This window comes from Podarcis melisellensis, assembly GCF_964234715.1.
Source record: "Podarcis melisellensis genome assembly, chromosome: 16".
Taxonomy (NCBI): domain Eukaryota; kingdom Metazoa; phylum Chordata; class Lepidosauria; order Squamata; family Lacertidae; genus Podarcis; species Podarcis melisellensis.
The window spans coordinates 6,556,728-6,568,291 of record NC_138533.1 but is presented as its reverse complement, the minus strand read 5'-3'; the positions used below and the strand labels follow the sequence as shown (position 1 = coordinate 6,568,291).

General features: G+C 42.6%; 1 long non-coding RNA gene across 1 annotated transcript; it reads left to right on the top strand.

Annotated features, from left to right (window-relative positions):
- The first annotated feature begins 207 nt into the window (after positions 1-207).
- Positions 208-2,476, top strand: LOC309358794. Its single transcript, XR_014163607.1, has 2 exons — positions 208-266; positions 1,619-2,476. It is a non-coding gene; the product is annotated as an uncharacterized lncRNA (long non-coding RNA).
- The last annotated feature ends 9,088 nt before the right edge of the window (positions 2,477-11,564 follow it).

Below are 11,564 nucleotides of genomic sequence, written 5' to 3'. Positions count from 1 at the left end.
AATTTCCAGGGAAGTGACCCAACTATGGCGTGCAACATCAATAACAAGGAAGAAGAGTTATGAATCACAACATCACTCCTTGAAACTACTTGGAAGTGACTCAAGGAAAACTGCTATTAGGAATTAATTGGAATCTTGTGAAAATAAAACTCATCATCGTCTCAGGATACATAGATAAAAGCCCCAAGCGGACACAGCAACATCACCAGATTCCCTCAGCACGGAGACACTCCACTCAAGTTCTTTTCACTGCAGACCTTGGTAAGGTATGCTATAATTCATTTTAACTCAAGGCCTCTTGGTAATCTTGGAGGTGGAAATGAAAAAGAAAAAGAACCTCTGAAAGTCCATTTCTTTGCTGTTAAGATGCACTGCTTTTTATTTCAGCTTTTTAACCCATTCTAAAGGTTTAGGAGGAAGCTTAAGGCACAGAATGTTGGTGATCAGTGCAGAAGGGATACCTTAGTGTGTTGGTGATGCCTATTCAGAATCTATGAACAGTTTCGTATGATTTAATAGAAGGTGAACAAGGTAGTAGAGGGGCTGTAGATAATAATATTAAATAATAATAGTTTTATTATTTATACCCCATCCATTGGCCAGGATCTTGACATGCTACATTTAGTTACAGTGGTACCTTGGATTACAGATGCTTCAGGTTATGCATTTTCGGGTTGCGCACCGTGTCAAACCCGGAAGTAATAGAACGGGTTACTTCCGGGTTTCAGTGCTCACGCAGGCACAGAAACACTAAATCATGCTTTGCACATGTGCAGAAGTGACGAATCACGAACCGCAGGTGCTCAGACGTGGCACTGCTGGTTGCGAACGTGCCTTCCATACAGATCACGTTCGCAACCTGAGGTTCCCTTGTTTTTGTTTTTTATGGGGGTTTATCCAGCTATATACTATATAATTATATTACTATATAATAATAGTTTTAATATTTATACCCCATCCACTGGCCAAGATCTTGATGACAAGTCTCCAATAATCTAGCTAGCTATCATCTATCAATCATGTTACATTTAGTTACCTTGTTTTATTTTTTTAATGTGGTTGTATGCAGATACGTTATATTCAAGGTAGGCCAGTTGATATAAATGGACCAAAGACAGGGGTAGCCAATGCAATGTCCTTCAGATGCCTCACCCTTGAACTCTGATTGTCCCTGGCTATAATGATAAAGCTGGCTGGGACTGATGGGACTTGTAGTCCAGAACACCTGGTGCAGACATTGCTGGCTATCCCTAAATTAAATTATTCCTGCCCATTGATTTCAGTGGGCCTATTGTGAAGGAGACTGAAGCTGGACACATGGAGGATAATGGTATCAATGGCTACTAGCCACAATGACTAGGTTCACCCTCCACTATGAAATGCAGTATAACTCTGTTTAGCAGCAGCTAGGAATCACGTGGAGAGAGTGGCTATTGTAATCAGGTCCTGATTGTGGGCTTTCCATTGGGGCCTCTAGCCAGCCACTATGAGAACACGAAGCTGGCCTGGATGGGCCTTTGGTTCTAAAATGTCTGTTGGAGAACCAGAACACTGTGAAATTGCATTACTGTTTACCCTTGTACACTTTGTCCACTCTCCACCTGATGTGTCCTTTCAGATCTATACATCCACTTCAGCCAAGATGTCTTCCAGATGGAACCATTGCTACGCCAGCTGCCCTCCCTCCACCATCCAAATTCAGCCACCTCCCTTCGTCCTCACCATTCCTGGGCCAGCTATCCACTGCCCTGACCAACCTTTTTGCATTGAGCAACACAACCCTTGTGCTCGCATGATTCCCTACCATGGAGGGGCACACCATGGTGGACATGGCTCAATCTTCAGCCGTCCAACCTCTGGTTTGAGTTCAACCAGCATCTACTCCAAAAAATATGTGTCAAGAAGTGAGGGTGGATGCAGCTCTTGCCAGTGAGAATAAACCCTGAAGCCACCAACCAAAGAATGAATAAGAGGAGGACCACAGAGCAAGAAATCCAGATGTTGGCTCCACTGTAGACATGAGTTCAAAAATTTATGTTCAAATATACAACCTTCTAACTTAAAGGACCCCCTTTCACATCTGCTGAGGCAGTCACCTGCGCATGTTCTCAACACGAGTTCAGCACTTTGGATTCTGAATCATGTTCTAAGCCAGGAACATTGTATTCTCATTGGGCAGTGATGAAACCTGTGGTGCCTCCTTGTTGCCCTGTTTTAGCTGAAGAGGTGCCCTATTTTAAATGCAATGTTCCACTGTGATTGCAATTGTAGGAGAAGAAGACTGATAAAGTCTTCATTGTGTGAGATTTGTCCATCAATACTCATCTAACAATGTTAGGCTATTATTATTACTTTTTAAAAAAATATAGTTGTGTTGCTTAAGTTCTACTCAATGTTTGCACGAGCTAGTCCCCCATGTTGTAACATGCTGGTCCATGTTTCCATTTAAAACAAACAAACAAACAAACAAACACACTATCTGTTTTTGATACTGCAAGTCTTCATGTGGAGTCTGATTTGGCACTCTGTGTTACTAAAATTCAACATGTGGAATTGTGTCTCTTCCCAATCAAAATAAATGCTTTACTGCATCAAAACTCCAGTTTCCTGCTGTGTTCATGTATTCCTTTTGATAGCCAGATTCTCACTTTTAAAGGTGAAAAGTAACTACTTGATTCCCCCCCCCCAAAAAAATAAACAATATGTGAAGTCCTGTGAGGAACAGTGTAACGACCATCTTTCTGTTGGAAGTCTCACTGGAGATGGGAGACAGATGTTGATGTTACTGGTTTCCTGTTTCTTTGTCCAGTTATTCACTGGCTCTCACAGAGTGCAGATGCATATTCTTTTCTGTCCTGCCTAGTTAGAAATAAACGTAGCAAAGTAGCTCATATTTCTAGCTGGTCTTCTGCTGTCGGTACTCTGCGTAATGAGGGAACGTGCCTGAAGCCTCATTAAAGGCTTAGGTCCTTAATCACTGTTGGAGGAGAGCTCGATAGATTCCAAAGTACGTCATGGGGGAGAGCCATTTCAGCTCGGTCGTGAGGAACCTCCGACACTTTCCTGGTCCTGGTTGGTGTCATCTGGCCTCTCCCTCGCTGCATAATCCTCCCCCCCCCATAAGACATGCTGCTCATCACAACACAAGTCTTATTGAGATATGCCACTGTGCCAATATATCTTCTGCAATAAAGAGTCATTTTATAGTTTCCTATGCAGCAGAGTGTGATGGTTTAATAAGCGGGGAGGAGTTCTTCTCCAGGGAATATAATTTGATACTTACTTAGAAGACCTTGCTTATCCTGCAATGGAGGGTAGGACCCGTACCAATGGATTCAAGTTCCAAGGAAGGAGATTACGACTAAACATTGAGAAGAACTTTCTGACCGTAAGAGGTGTTTGGCAGTGGAATGGTCTCCCTCGAGGGGTTGTGTACTCTCCTTCCTTGGAGGTTTCTAAGCAGAGGTTTGGTGGCCATCTGTCATGGATGCTTTACTTGAGATGCCTGTATTGCAGGGGATTGGACCAGATGAGCTTCGGGGGGTCACTTCCAACTCTATGATTCTAAGATTTCATTAGGCCAAGCTTCTAAAATTCTCCAGCACGTTCACCATGTGGAAGAAAGAAGAATTCCTCTTAAGCAGACTTTTTCTGCACGTCTCCTGAGTGCAATGAACCAGGTTAGTCTCTCTGTGTGCTGTGCTGCAATTTGTGAATAGTAATGCATTTGCCTGGCCCTGTAATTACTATAATTATTCGAAGTCATTTCCCATGGCCATTACTTAACTCAGCCGAGTTAAGGAGTAATGTTATACCTCAAATTTAGAGTCATTAAATAATGTTATACCTAAAGGCTTCACTACTTGCCTGATCCTCCTCCTTCCAGGAAGGGTTGTTGCAAGCTCTGTAAGTCTCATCCAGTTGCAGCATGCTGGGTCATTTATGTAAAACTGATGGCTAGTGCAGTGTTTCCCAACCTTGTGCCTCCAGATGTTTTTGGCCTACAACTCCCATCATCCCTAGCTAGCAAGACCAGTGGTCAGGGATGATGGGAATTGTAGTTCAAAAACAGCTGGAGGCACAAGGTTGGGAAACACTGGGCTAGTGCACATCTATAATTTTCATTATGTCCCTGACATCTAAGGAGAGACTGAAAGAGCCAATTTGGCAGGCCTGATTTGTAACCATCATTAAAAACCATCATTTGTAATCACTGGCCAACAACCAAAGAGCTGTTTCAGACAAGCCTTTGAGGGTTGGGCAGGCCCAGAAAGATTTCCATAGGACTATGAAACAATTCAAGAAGGTTTCATTGGGTATTCATCATCTGCATTTAGTGTATTTTGTGTGTTGCGTGTGTTGAATTAAGACAACAGGTCACATCTAAAAAAGAATAGGAATATATCTAAGATGTATTGTGCTTCTATTGTTGCAGGGGTGTCCAATTATGCTTCCAGAATTAATGCTGAGAAATACAACATTGATACATTGCCTACAGTTGATTCAGAATCCTGTGGTGCTTACTGTTGTGGTTTTTTTTTCATTAGCAAGTGGATAATTGGAAAAAATAAATTACTAGTCATACAACATTTGTCAACTTAGCGGGTGTGTCAGAGTGGGTAGGCACATATAGTCAGAAGTATACTTAGTCATAGCTAGAGAGTGGTGATCTGTTTCTGTCATAATAGATTGATTCACACGGTTTCAGAGTACAAGGGACTTTTGAGTTATACCAGCAACATTGGATCAAAGAGAGATTTTAAGGACCCATGGAGTTAGAACATGGTGTCTAGAACAGGGAGGAATTTTCTTCAAGTCCTTTGTTGCAAGGCTACAGGTTGTGTCTGTAAACATACCCAGGAGATGTGAGAAAGTATATTACTCTCTCACTAGAGTAATAAAAGTAACCTCCGCTCCTTCTTCATCAATCCTAATTCTCATAGGGAGTAGATCCATCAGTCTTGGTTTCTTCTAGTTTTTTCATTTTTCAAAACTCCCATTTGCTTCAGTTCTGTATTAATGTGTACTATTACTATCGTTATGATTGAAAACCCTTTTCTTAACAGAACTATCACACTTTTATTATTGTTCATTAGATTTCTTACCTGCCTTTCACCATGAGTTTCCAGGATGAGTTACAGTACAGTGGAACCTTGGGTTGTGAATGTGATCCATGTGGGAGGCATGCTCGCAACCTGCACCACCACGTGTGCGCATGCATGGGTCACGATTCAGCGCTTCTGCGCATGTGTAAAGCACAATTTAGCACTTCTGTGCATGCACGAGTGCCGAAACCCAGAAGTAACCCATTCCGGCACATCCGGGTTCAGCACGGTGCACAAACTGCAATCGCGTAACATGAAGCGTCTGTAACCCGAGGTACCACTGTACTTACTTACTTATTTCATTTATATCATACCTTTTCCACTAAGGAGCTCAAGGTGGGGTACATGGCAATTTCCCTCCTCATTTAATCCCCACAATAACCCTTTCTCCCTGGGTGAGAACAGTCATTACCCAGTTGTTTAGGCAATTTGGGACGACTCACACTGAATGGTGAAGCGTCCATGTAGCACAAATAGGGACATGGCCCTACATTTCTCGTGCGCTGGGGTGTATATATGTAAAAAATAAAATAAAATATGAAGAGCCCTGTTGGACCAGGCCCACCTAGTCTAACATTCTGTTGCCAGAGTGGCCAAGCAGATCTCCCAGAGTGCAACTGTGCTCAGGTTGTGCTTGAGACTTTCCCATTGATGTCTGAGTGGAGATTTTGAGAACAGGATACTACTCTAGCCATTGGCCTGATCCAACAGGACCCTTCTCATATTTTTAATAGGAAATCCAGAAGCAGCATCTTTTTCCCCACTTGGGATTCCCAGCTCAAGAGCACTCTCCAGTCTAGCTCTTCTTACATTCCCATGGCGTGGGAGATTCCATCATTCGTGTTGATTCAGCCGTGCTCAAATTCACTTCTGGAATGCTTTGGCCAAAAAAGCAACTTGCCAAGGGAGGACTCCACGTACGAGGTGAAAGATGAGGAAGAACAAACAGCTACATAGGGATGAAGAGCTAAAGAAATGAAAACAATGCTTGAAAAACCTTGGCAGCTGCATGCTGGAAAACACTTTGAGCATTTAATTAGAGCCTCATAACGAGAAAATGCATCATCCTTTCAACTGAAGGCACAGAGCAGCCCAAGTGAGATTGCCTCAATGATGACACACAGTAGTTGGATTTCTTGCCATTGCAGAACGGTGTTGTTTGGCCTCAAAGCCTTTTTTTCTTACTGTTGTGAAATCTGGGCAATTTCCCCGAGTGATCTTGATTTCTGTTCTTGCAAGCCTGCCATTCACTAATTTATTAATCCTAACTAGGATTCTTCAACAACCAATCTTTGCATTCTTTGAGGATTGACCAAATCAGAGGTAGGAAAGGATACCCCCCGCAGCATATATATATATATATATATATATATATATATATATATATATGGTGCACATTTCAAATTTTCAGAGAAATTTAGCTGGAAGCACCAATTCCTAAGATGCTATGGAATATCCACAAACATTCTAACTACTTAGGTGAAACGGTTAGGCCACAAAATCCTGATAATGCAGCTGTTATGAAAGGTATCTATGGGGGGACCTTAAGATTTCCACTGAAAGGCAGCTTGCACTCATAACAACTAACAACCTGCATGAAAATTTTCTAAATTATGCTTAGAGTTGATTTACTGAAATTAACTTGCAAAAAGGAATTATATGGCAGGAAATTGCCTTTCGAAATTTTTTATTTGGAGAAATATACCATAAACTACTGATGAATTTCCATGAGGACTTTTTGTAAAAACAAACTGGAAAAAAGTAGTGTGTTAGCAAGTGAGGTAGAAGGGACGCGGGTGGCGCTGTGGGTAAAAGCCCCAGCGCCTAGGGCTTGCCGATCGAAAGGTCGGCGGTTCGAATCCCCGCGGCGGGGTGCGCTCCCGTTGCTCGGTCCCAGCGCCTGCCAACCTAGCAGTTCGAAAGCACCCTTGGGTGCAAGTAGATAAATAGGGACCGCTTTCTAGCGGGAAGGTAAACGGCGTTTCCGTGTGCAGCTCTGGCTCACCAGAACAGCTATGTCACGCTGGCCACGTGACCCGGAAGTGTCTTCGGACAGCGCTGGCCCCTGGCCTCTTGAGTGAGATGGGCGCACAACCCCAGAGTCTGGCAAGACTGGCCCGTACGGGCAGGGGTACCTTTACCTTTACCTTTTAGCAAGTGAGGTGGGCAAGGCACAGCCCCTAATAATGTGTCATGTTTATACATTTTGAAAATAATACTTCATGGGATGGGTGGGAAATTCCAGTTCACATTTAAAGGTGAACCTACTATGATCACAATATATGATCCGAAACAAAACAATCTGTCAAAATTCACACTTCCCTGAACTTGGCAATCCAGTTCGCCAGCTGAGTAATGTGCACAGAAATGCCCATGTGAAAATAGAATGTTCCTATAAATGCACATATTGCTGAAAATAAACATGCACTCTATAAGGGGAAATTGCTTTCCAGAAAATGTTGTGTTTATTATTATTATTATTATTAGTAGTAGTAGTAGTAGTAGTAGTAGTAATTTTATCATTATTTAGTGAATTTTTATGCTGCCCATCTTCCCAAAGGGTGGAAAAGAGATGAACAATTAAAAAAAAAGAACTGTTCTAAATCATTTACAACATTCTAAAGGCAAATGCCATGCGGGGGGGATGTAAAAGCACCTGAAAATAATTATCTTTATGCAGACTGCATGGAACTAGTCCTCTGTAGCACCTGACTCCATGGTCAACTATATGCTCTCAGCAGGTTACGTGACATTGCATGCAAAAATATTTATTTGAAATGAAATCCACACTCAAAGCTTGATGAATTTTCGTGATGAGTTCAGGCCTGGCTGTACACATGTGGAACTTCACCTGATTAGGTTGAACACACACACCCCACTCTCCCAAGCATTGGCAAAGGTGTTTTTGCGGAGAAGAAAATTGGACTGTGACCATACAAAATTTGTTTTGACTCAGCGCTGCTCCAAATCACTTGTAGAAATGTTCGGAACCTAGCAAGTTCCATAGGGAGGATCCTGACAATGAGCTGAAATGCTTTATTTTTTAGGAAAGGGTCAAAGTTCAGTGGTAGAACTGATGCAGAAGGTCCCAGGTTCTATGTCCCGTATCACCTTAGAGACCACCTAACTTTGTTCTGCGTATAAGCTTTCAAGTGCATGCACACTTCTTCAGATACACTGAAACAGAAGTCACCAAACCTTATATATAGTGAGAGGGTGGGGTGTCTCATTACATATGCTAATTATTTGCATACTATCCCTTGCTTTTTCCTGTAGGACTAATTGCAGTCGTTAACAGTCATCAACAGATTTACCATACCCATTGAGTCAATCACCCATCTCCCACTACCCTCCTGAGAAATACCCCACCCCATCCTTATACTATATATAAGGGTCTGGTGACTTCTGTTTCAGTGTATCTGAAGAAGTGTGCATGCACACGAAGGCTTAAACCAAGAACAAAGTTAGTTGGTCTCTAAGGTGCTACTGGACTATATATATATATTGTCCAGTAGCACCTTAGAGACCAACTAATATATATATATATATATATATATATATATATATATATATATATATATATTTGACTGTGTCAGACCAACACAGCTCCCTACCTGAATCTGGGAATGTCCCCTCCTTAAAACCCTGGAGAACATCTCCCACTCAATGTTGACAATACTGAGCTAGATACACCAGTGGTTTGTTTGTTTCAATATGAGGCAGCTCCCATGTTCCTGGTATTGCTGTTCTGTGTTGTGGTTTATTCATTTTCCCAGTGGAACACCATCTGGGATGGAAACCAGAAAGATCAAATGACACTACCAGGAAACTGCAGGTGTTAATGCAATTGGAAGTTTTTATTATTGTAATTGAGAAGCAGAAGCAAGGAATATTTCCTAAGTTTCAGGTGGCACCCAAATGCCAATCCAGACATGGAGGTTACTTAAATGCAAATATTACTAATAAGGAAATAAAAAAATGCAGCCAAAAGATGGGAAAGCATATGCCACGTCCATCACAGGGGTGTGAAGTTGATCAAATGACTTCCAGTGACTGAGCTACATATCTTGTTGGGTTTTTCCATTCCTTTATTTTAAGGAAATGGCACACAATAGTAGTTTTCAGGCTGGGTGGAATCTCGGAAGCTGAAAATAATATCAGATGGCCTCTTCAGGGTAGGATTGGATGCATATGAATTTAGGCCTACAAATGGAACATTTCTGAATATCTCAATTTTGAATGCCATGTTCTGATTTCTTTTTCCACGGTCTTCTTTGAATGTTCGTTCTATGTGGTGCTCCATGGTGACTGGGGTGCGGGTTTTTAGAATATACGGCAGGGGCTGTAGTCACTTCTGGGTAGAGACAGCAGAGATCAAAGGCTGGGGGAGATGGCTGCACCAGTGGAGATGGAGGCACATCCCACACGGGCAATTCCCTCGCAGCACAGAGCAGGAGCACAAGGGTTGCATTGCTCAATGCAGGAGGGTTGGTCAGAGCAGTGGAGAGCTGGGCCCGGGATGGATATAGTGAACGGTGGTGGCTGAATGGTGACGATGGAGTTGGGGCATCTGCTATAGCACTGGGTCTTTCCACAAGACATATTTGCTGAATGGATCTAAAGAAACACATCAGAAGAACATAAGAAGAGCCTGCTGGATTAGTTAATAGCCCATCTAATCCTGTTCTCCCACTGGCCAACCAGATGCCCCCATTGGGAAGCCCACAAGCCGGTCCCAAGTACAACAGACCTCTTCCCTGCTGTGGTTTTCAGCAACTGATATTCAGAAAGACTTCCACCTTCAGCCATGGAGGCTGAGGACAGCCATTGTGGTTCAACACAATTGATATCATTTTCCTTCAGAATATCAGGGTGTGGAACAGAATAGATTAAAGTAAGCATGGTCAATGACTCTGGAAATCCCTGCACCTTGATGGTAAAAACCTTCTTTTTCCTTTAGGGAAGCCTACCATGGATTGTCACTTATGGCTATCCTATGTAGAGCGCACCCATTCAAGCTAATGGACATGAGTAAGGCCGCATCAATACTGAGCATTTTAAGCTGCATCTTATTTCTTTAAACAGTCATGGCTTTCCTCCAAGAATCCTGGGTAATGGTAGTTTTTTAATGGAAAACTCTGAGAGGGAACTGCGTGCTTTACTGATTCTAAACACTCCAAAGTACTACAGTTCCCAAGATTCGTTATTTTTAATGTGGCCTAACATAGAGTCATTCATTCATTCATTCATTCAACAATCATCCCTTATCCCAAGGAACTGGATGAGGAAATGCCCCCCGTAAGTAACTCTAAGCACCCTTTAAACACCACATTCTCAAGACTCATCATATTTAAATGTGGTATGATATTGCTTAAATTGTTGAGATGTTCATGGAAATTCCAGAGTACAGAATAAATAATCCTCTTGAACCCCTGCCTCCTCTGACTTCAATATATACACTAAAATCTACTCCCCCCCCAAAAAAAAGCTGTTGGAATTCAAAGGTTTTGAACATTCTGTAATGTATCTTAACCAAACTTACCTGATTCTTCAATGAGGAGGACTCAACAAGGATGAGGAGTTGTCTCAGTGTTGAGGCAGGATGAATGGTGTCTCCTTGCATGCCAGGGCTTTTTATACTGTTCCTTTTCAGAAGGTTCTAATTAACTGCTAGCATCATGTCCCATCATACAATATCCAGTTGTCTCAAAGTGTGATTTCACTCCACATTCTCATTTGTTCCACCTGGTGTTTCAGCCCAGAGGTGGGATCCTCCCTCCGGAAATTGCTAGGGTCCAAATGTTTGCAAACGTGACTTTGGGTGAAACTGAGCTAAAGTAGCCCAATTTCATGGAATCAAGGAATCATAGAATTTTAAAGTTGGAAGGGAACTCAGGGCTCCTATAGTCCAACATTCTGCACTGCAAAAATATACACGTGGCCTATATGGGGATCAAACCCATGACATTGGTGCTATCAGCACTGCACTCTAATCAACTGAGATGGGATGCAAATAGCCTCTGAACATCATCTTTGCCATTACTTGTGTGAATGGGGGAGTTCCACCAAATAAGGTGAATTTCTGCATGTTCATAGCTGGTCCTACCCCTAGTGAGATGTCTTGCTCAGGTGGTTAAGGCAGGGGACCCTAGCAATTTTCAGATGGAGGATCCTGACTATAAGCTGATATACTAGGCAGAACAGCTGGTCCTACCCCTAAGCAGAGGGAGGTGTCTGGCTCAGGTGGTTGAGGCAGGGGATGCATTGGTGGAGCATGGTGTTGGAGGTTAGAGCTATCCAGTACCCGCTGGCCTGTCTCATGCCAACCCGTGGTTGTGGTGGTAGACATCCCATCACTGTGAATGGGCATGTATCTTTATTCTGGGCCACATGCAGACTCCTGCATTGCAGGGTTTGGGACTAGATGAGTCTTGGGGTCATTTCCAACTGGATAATTCT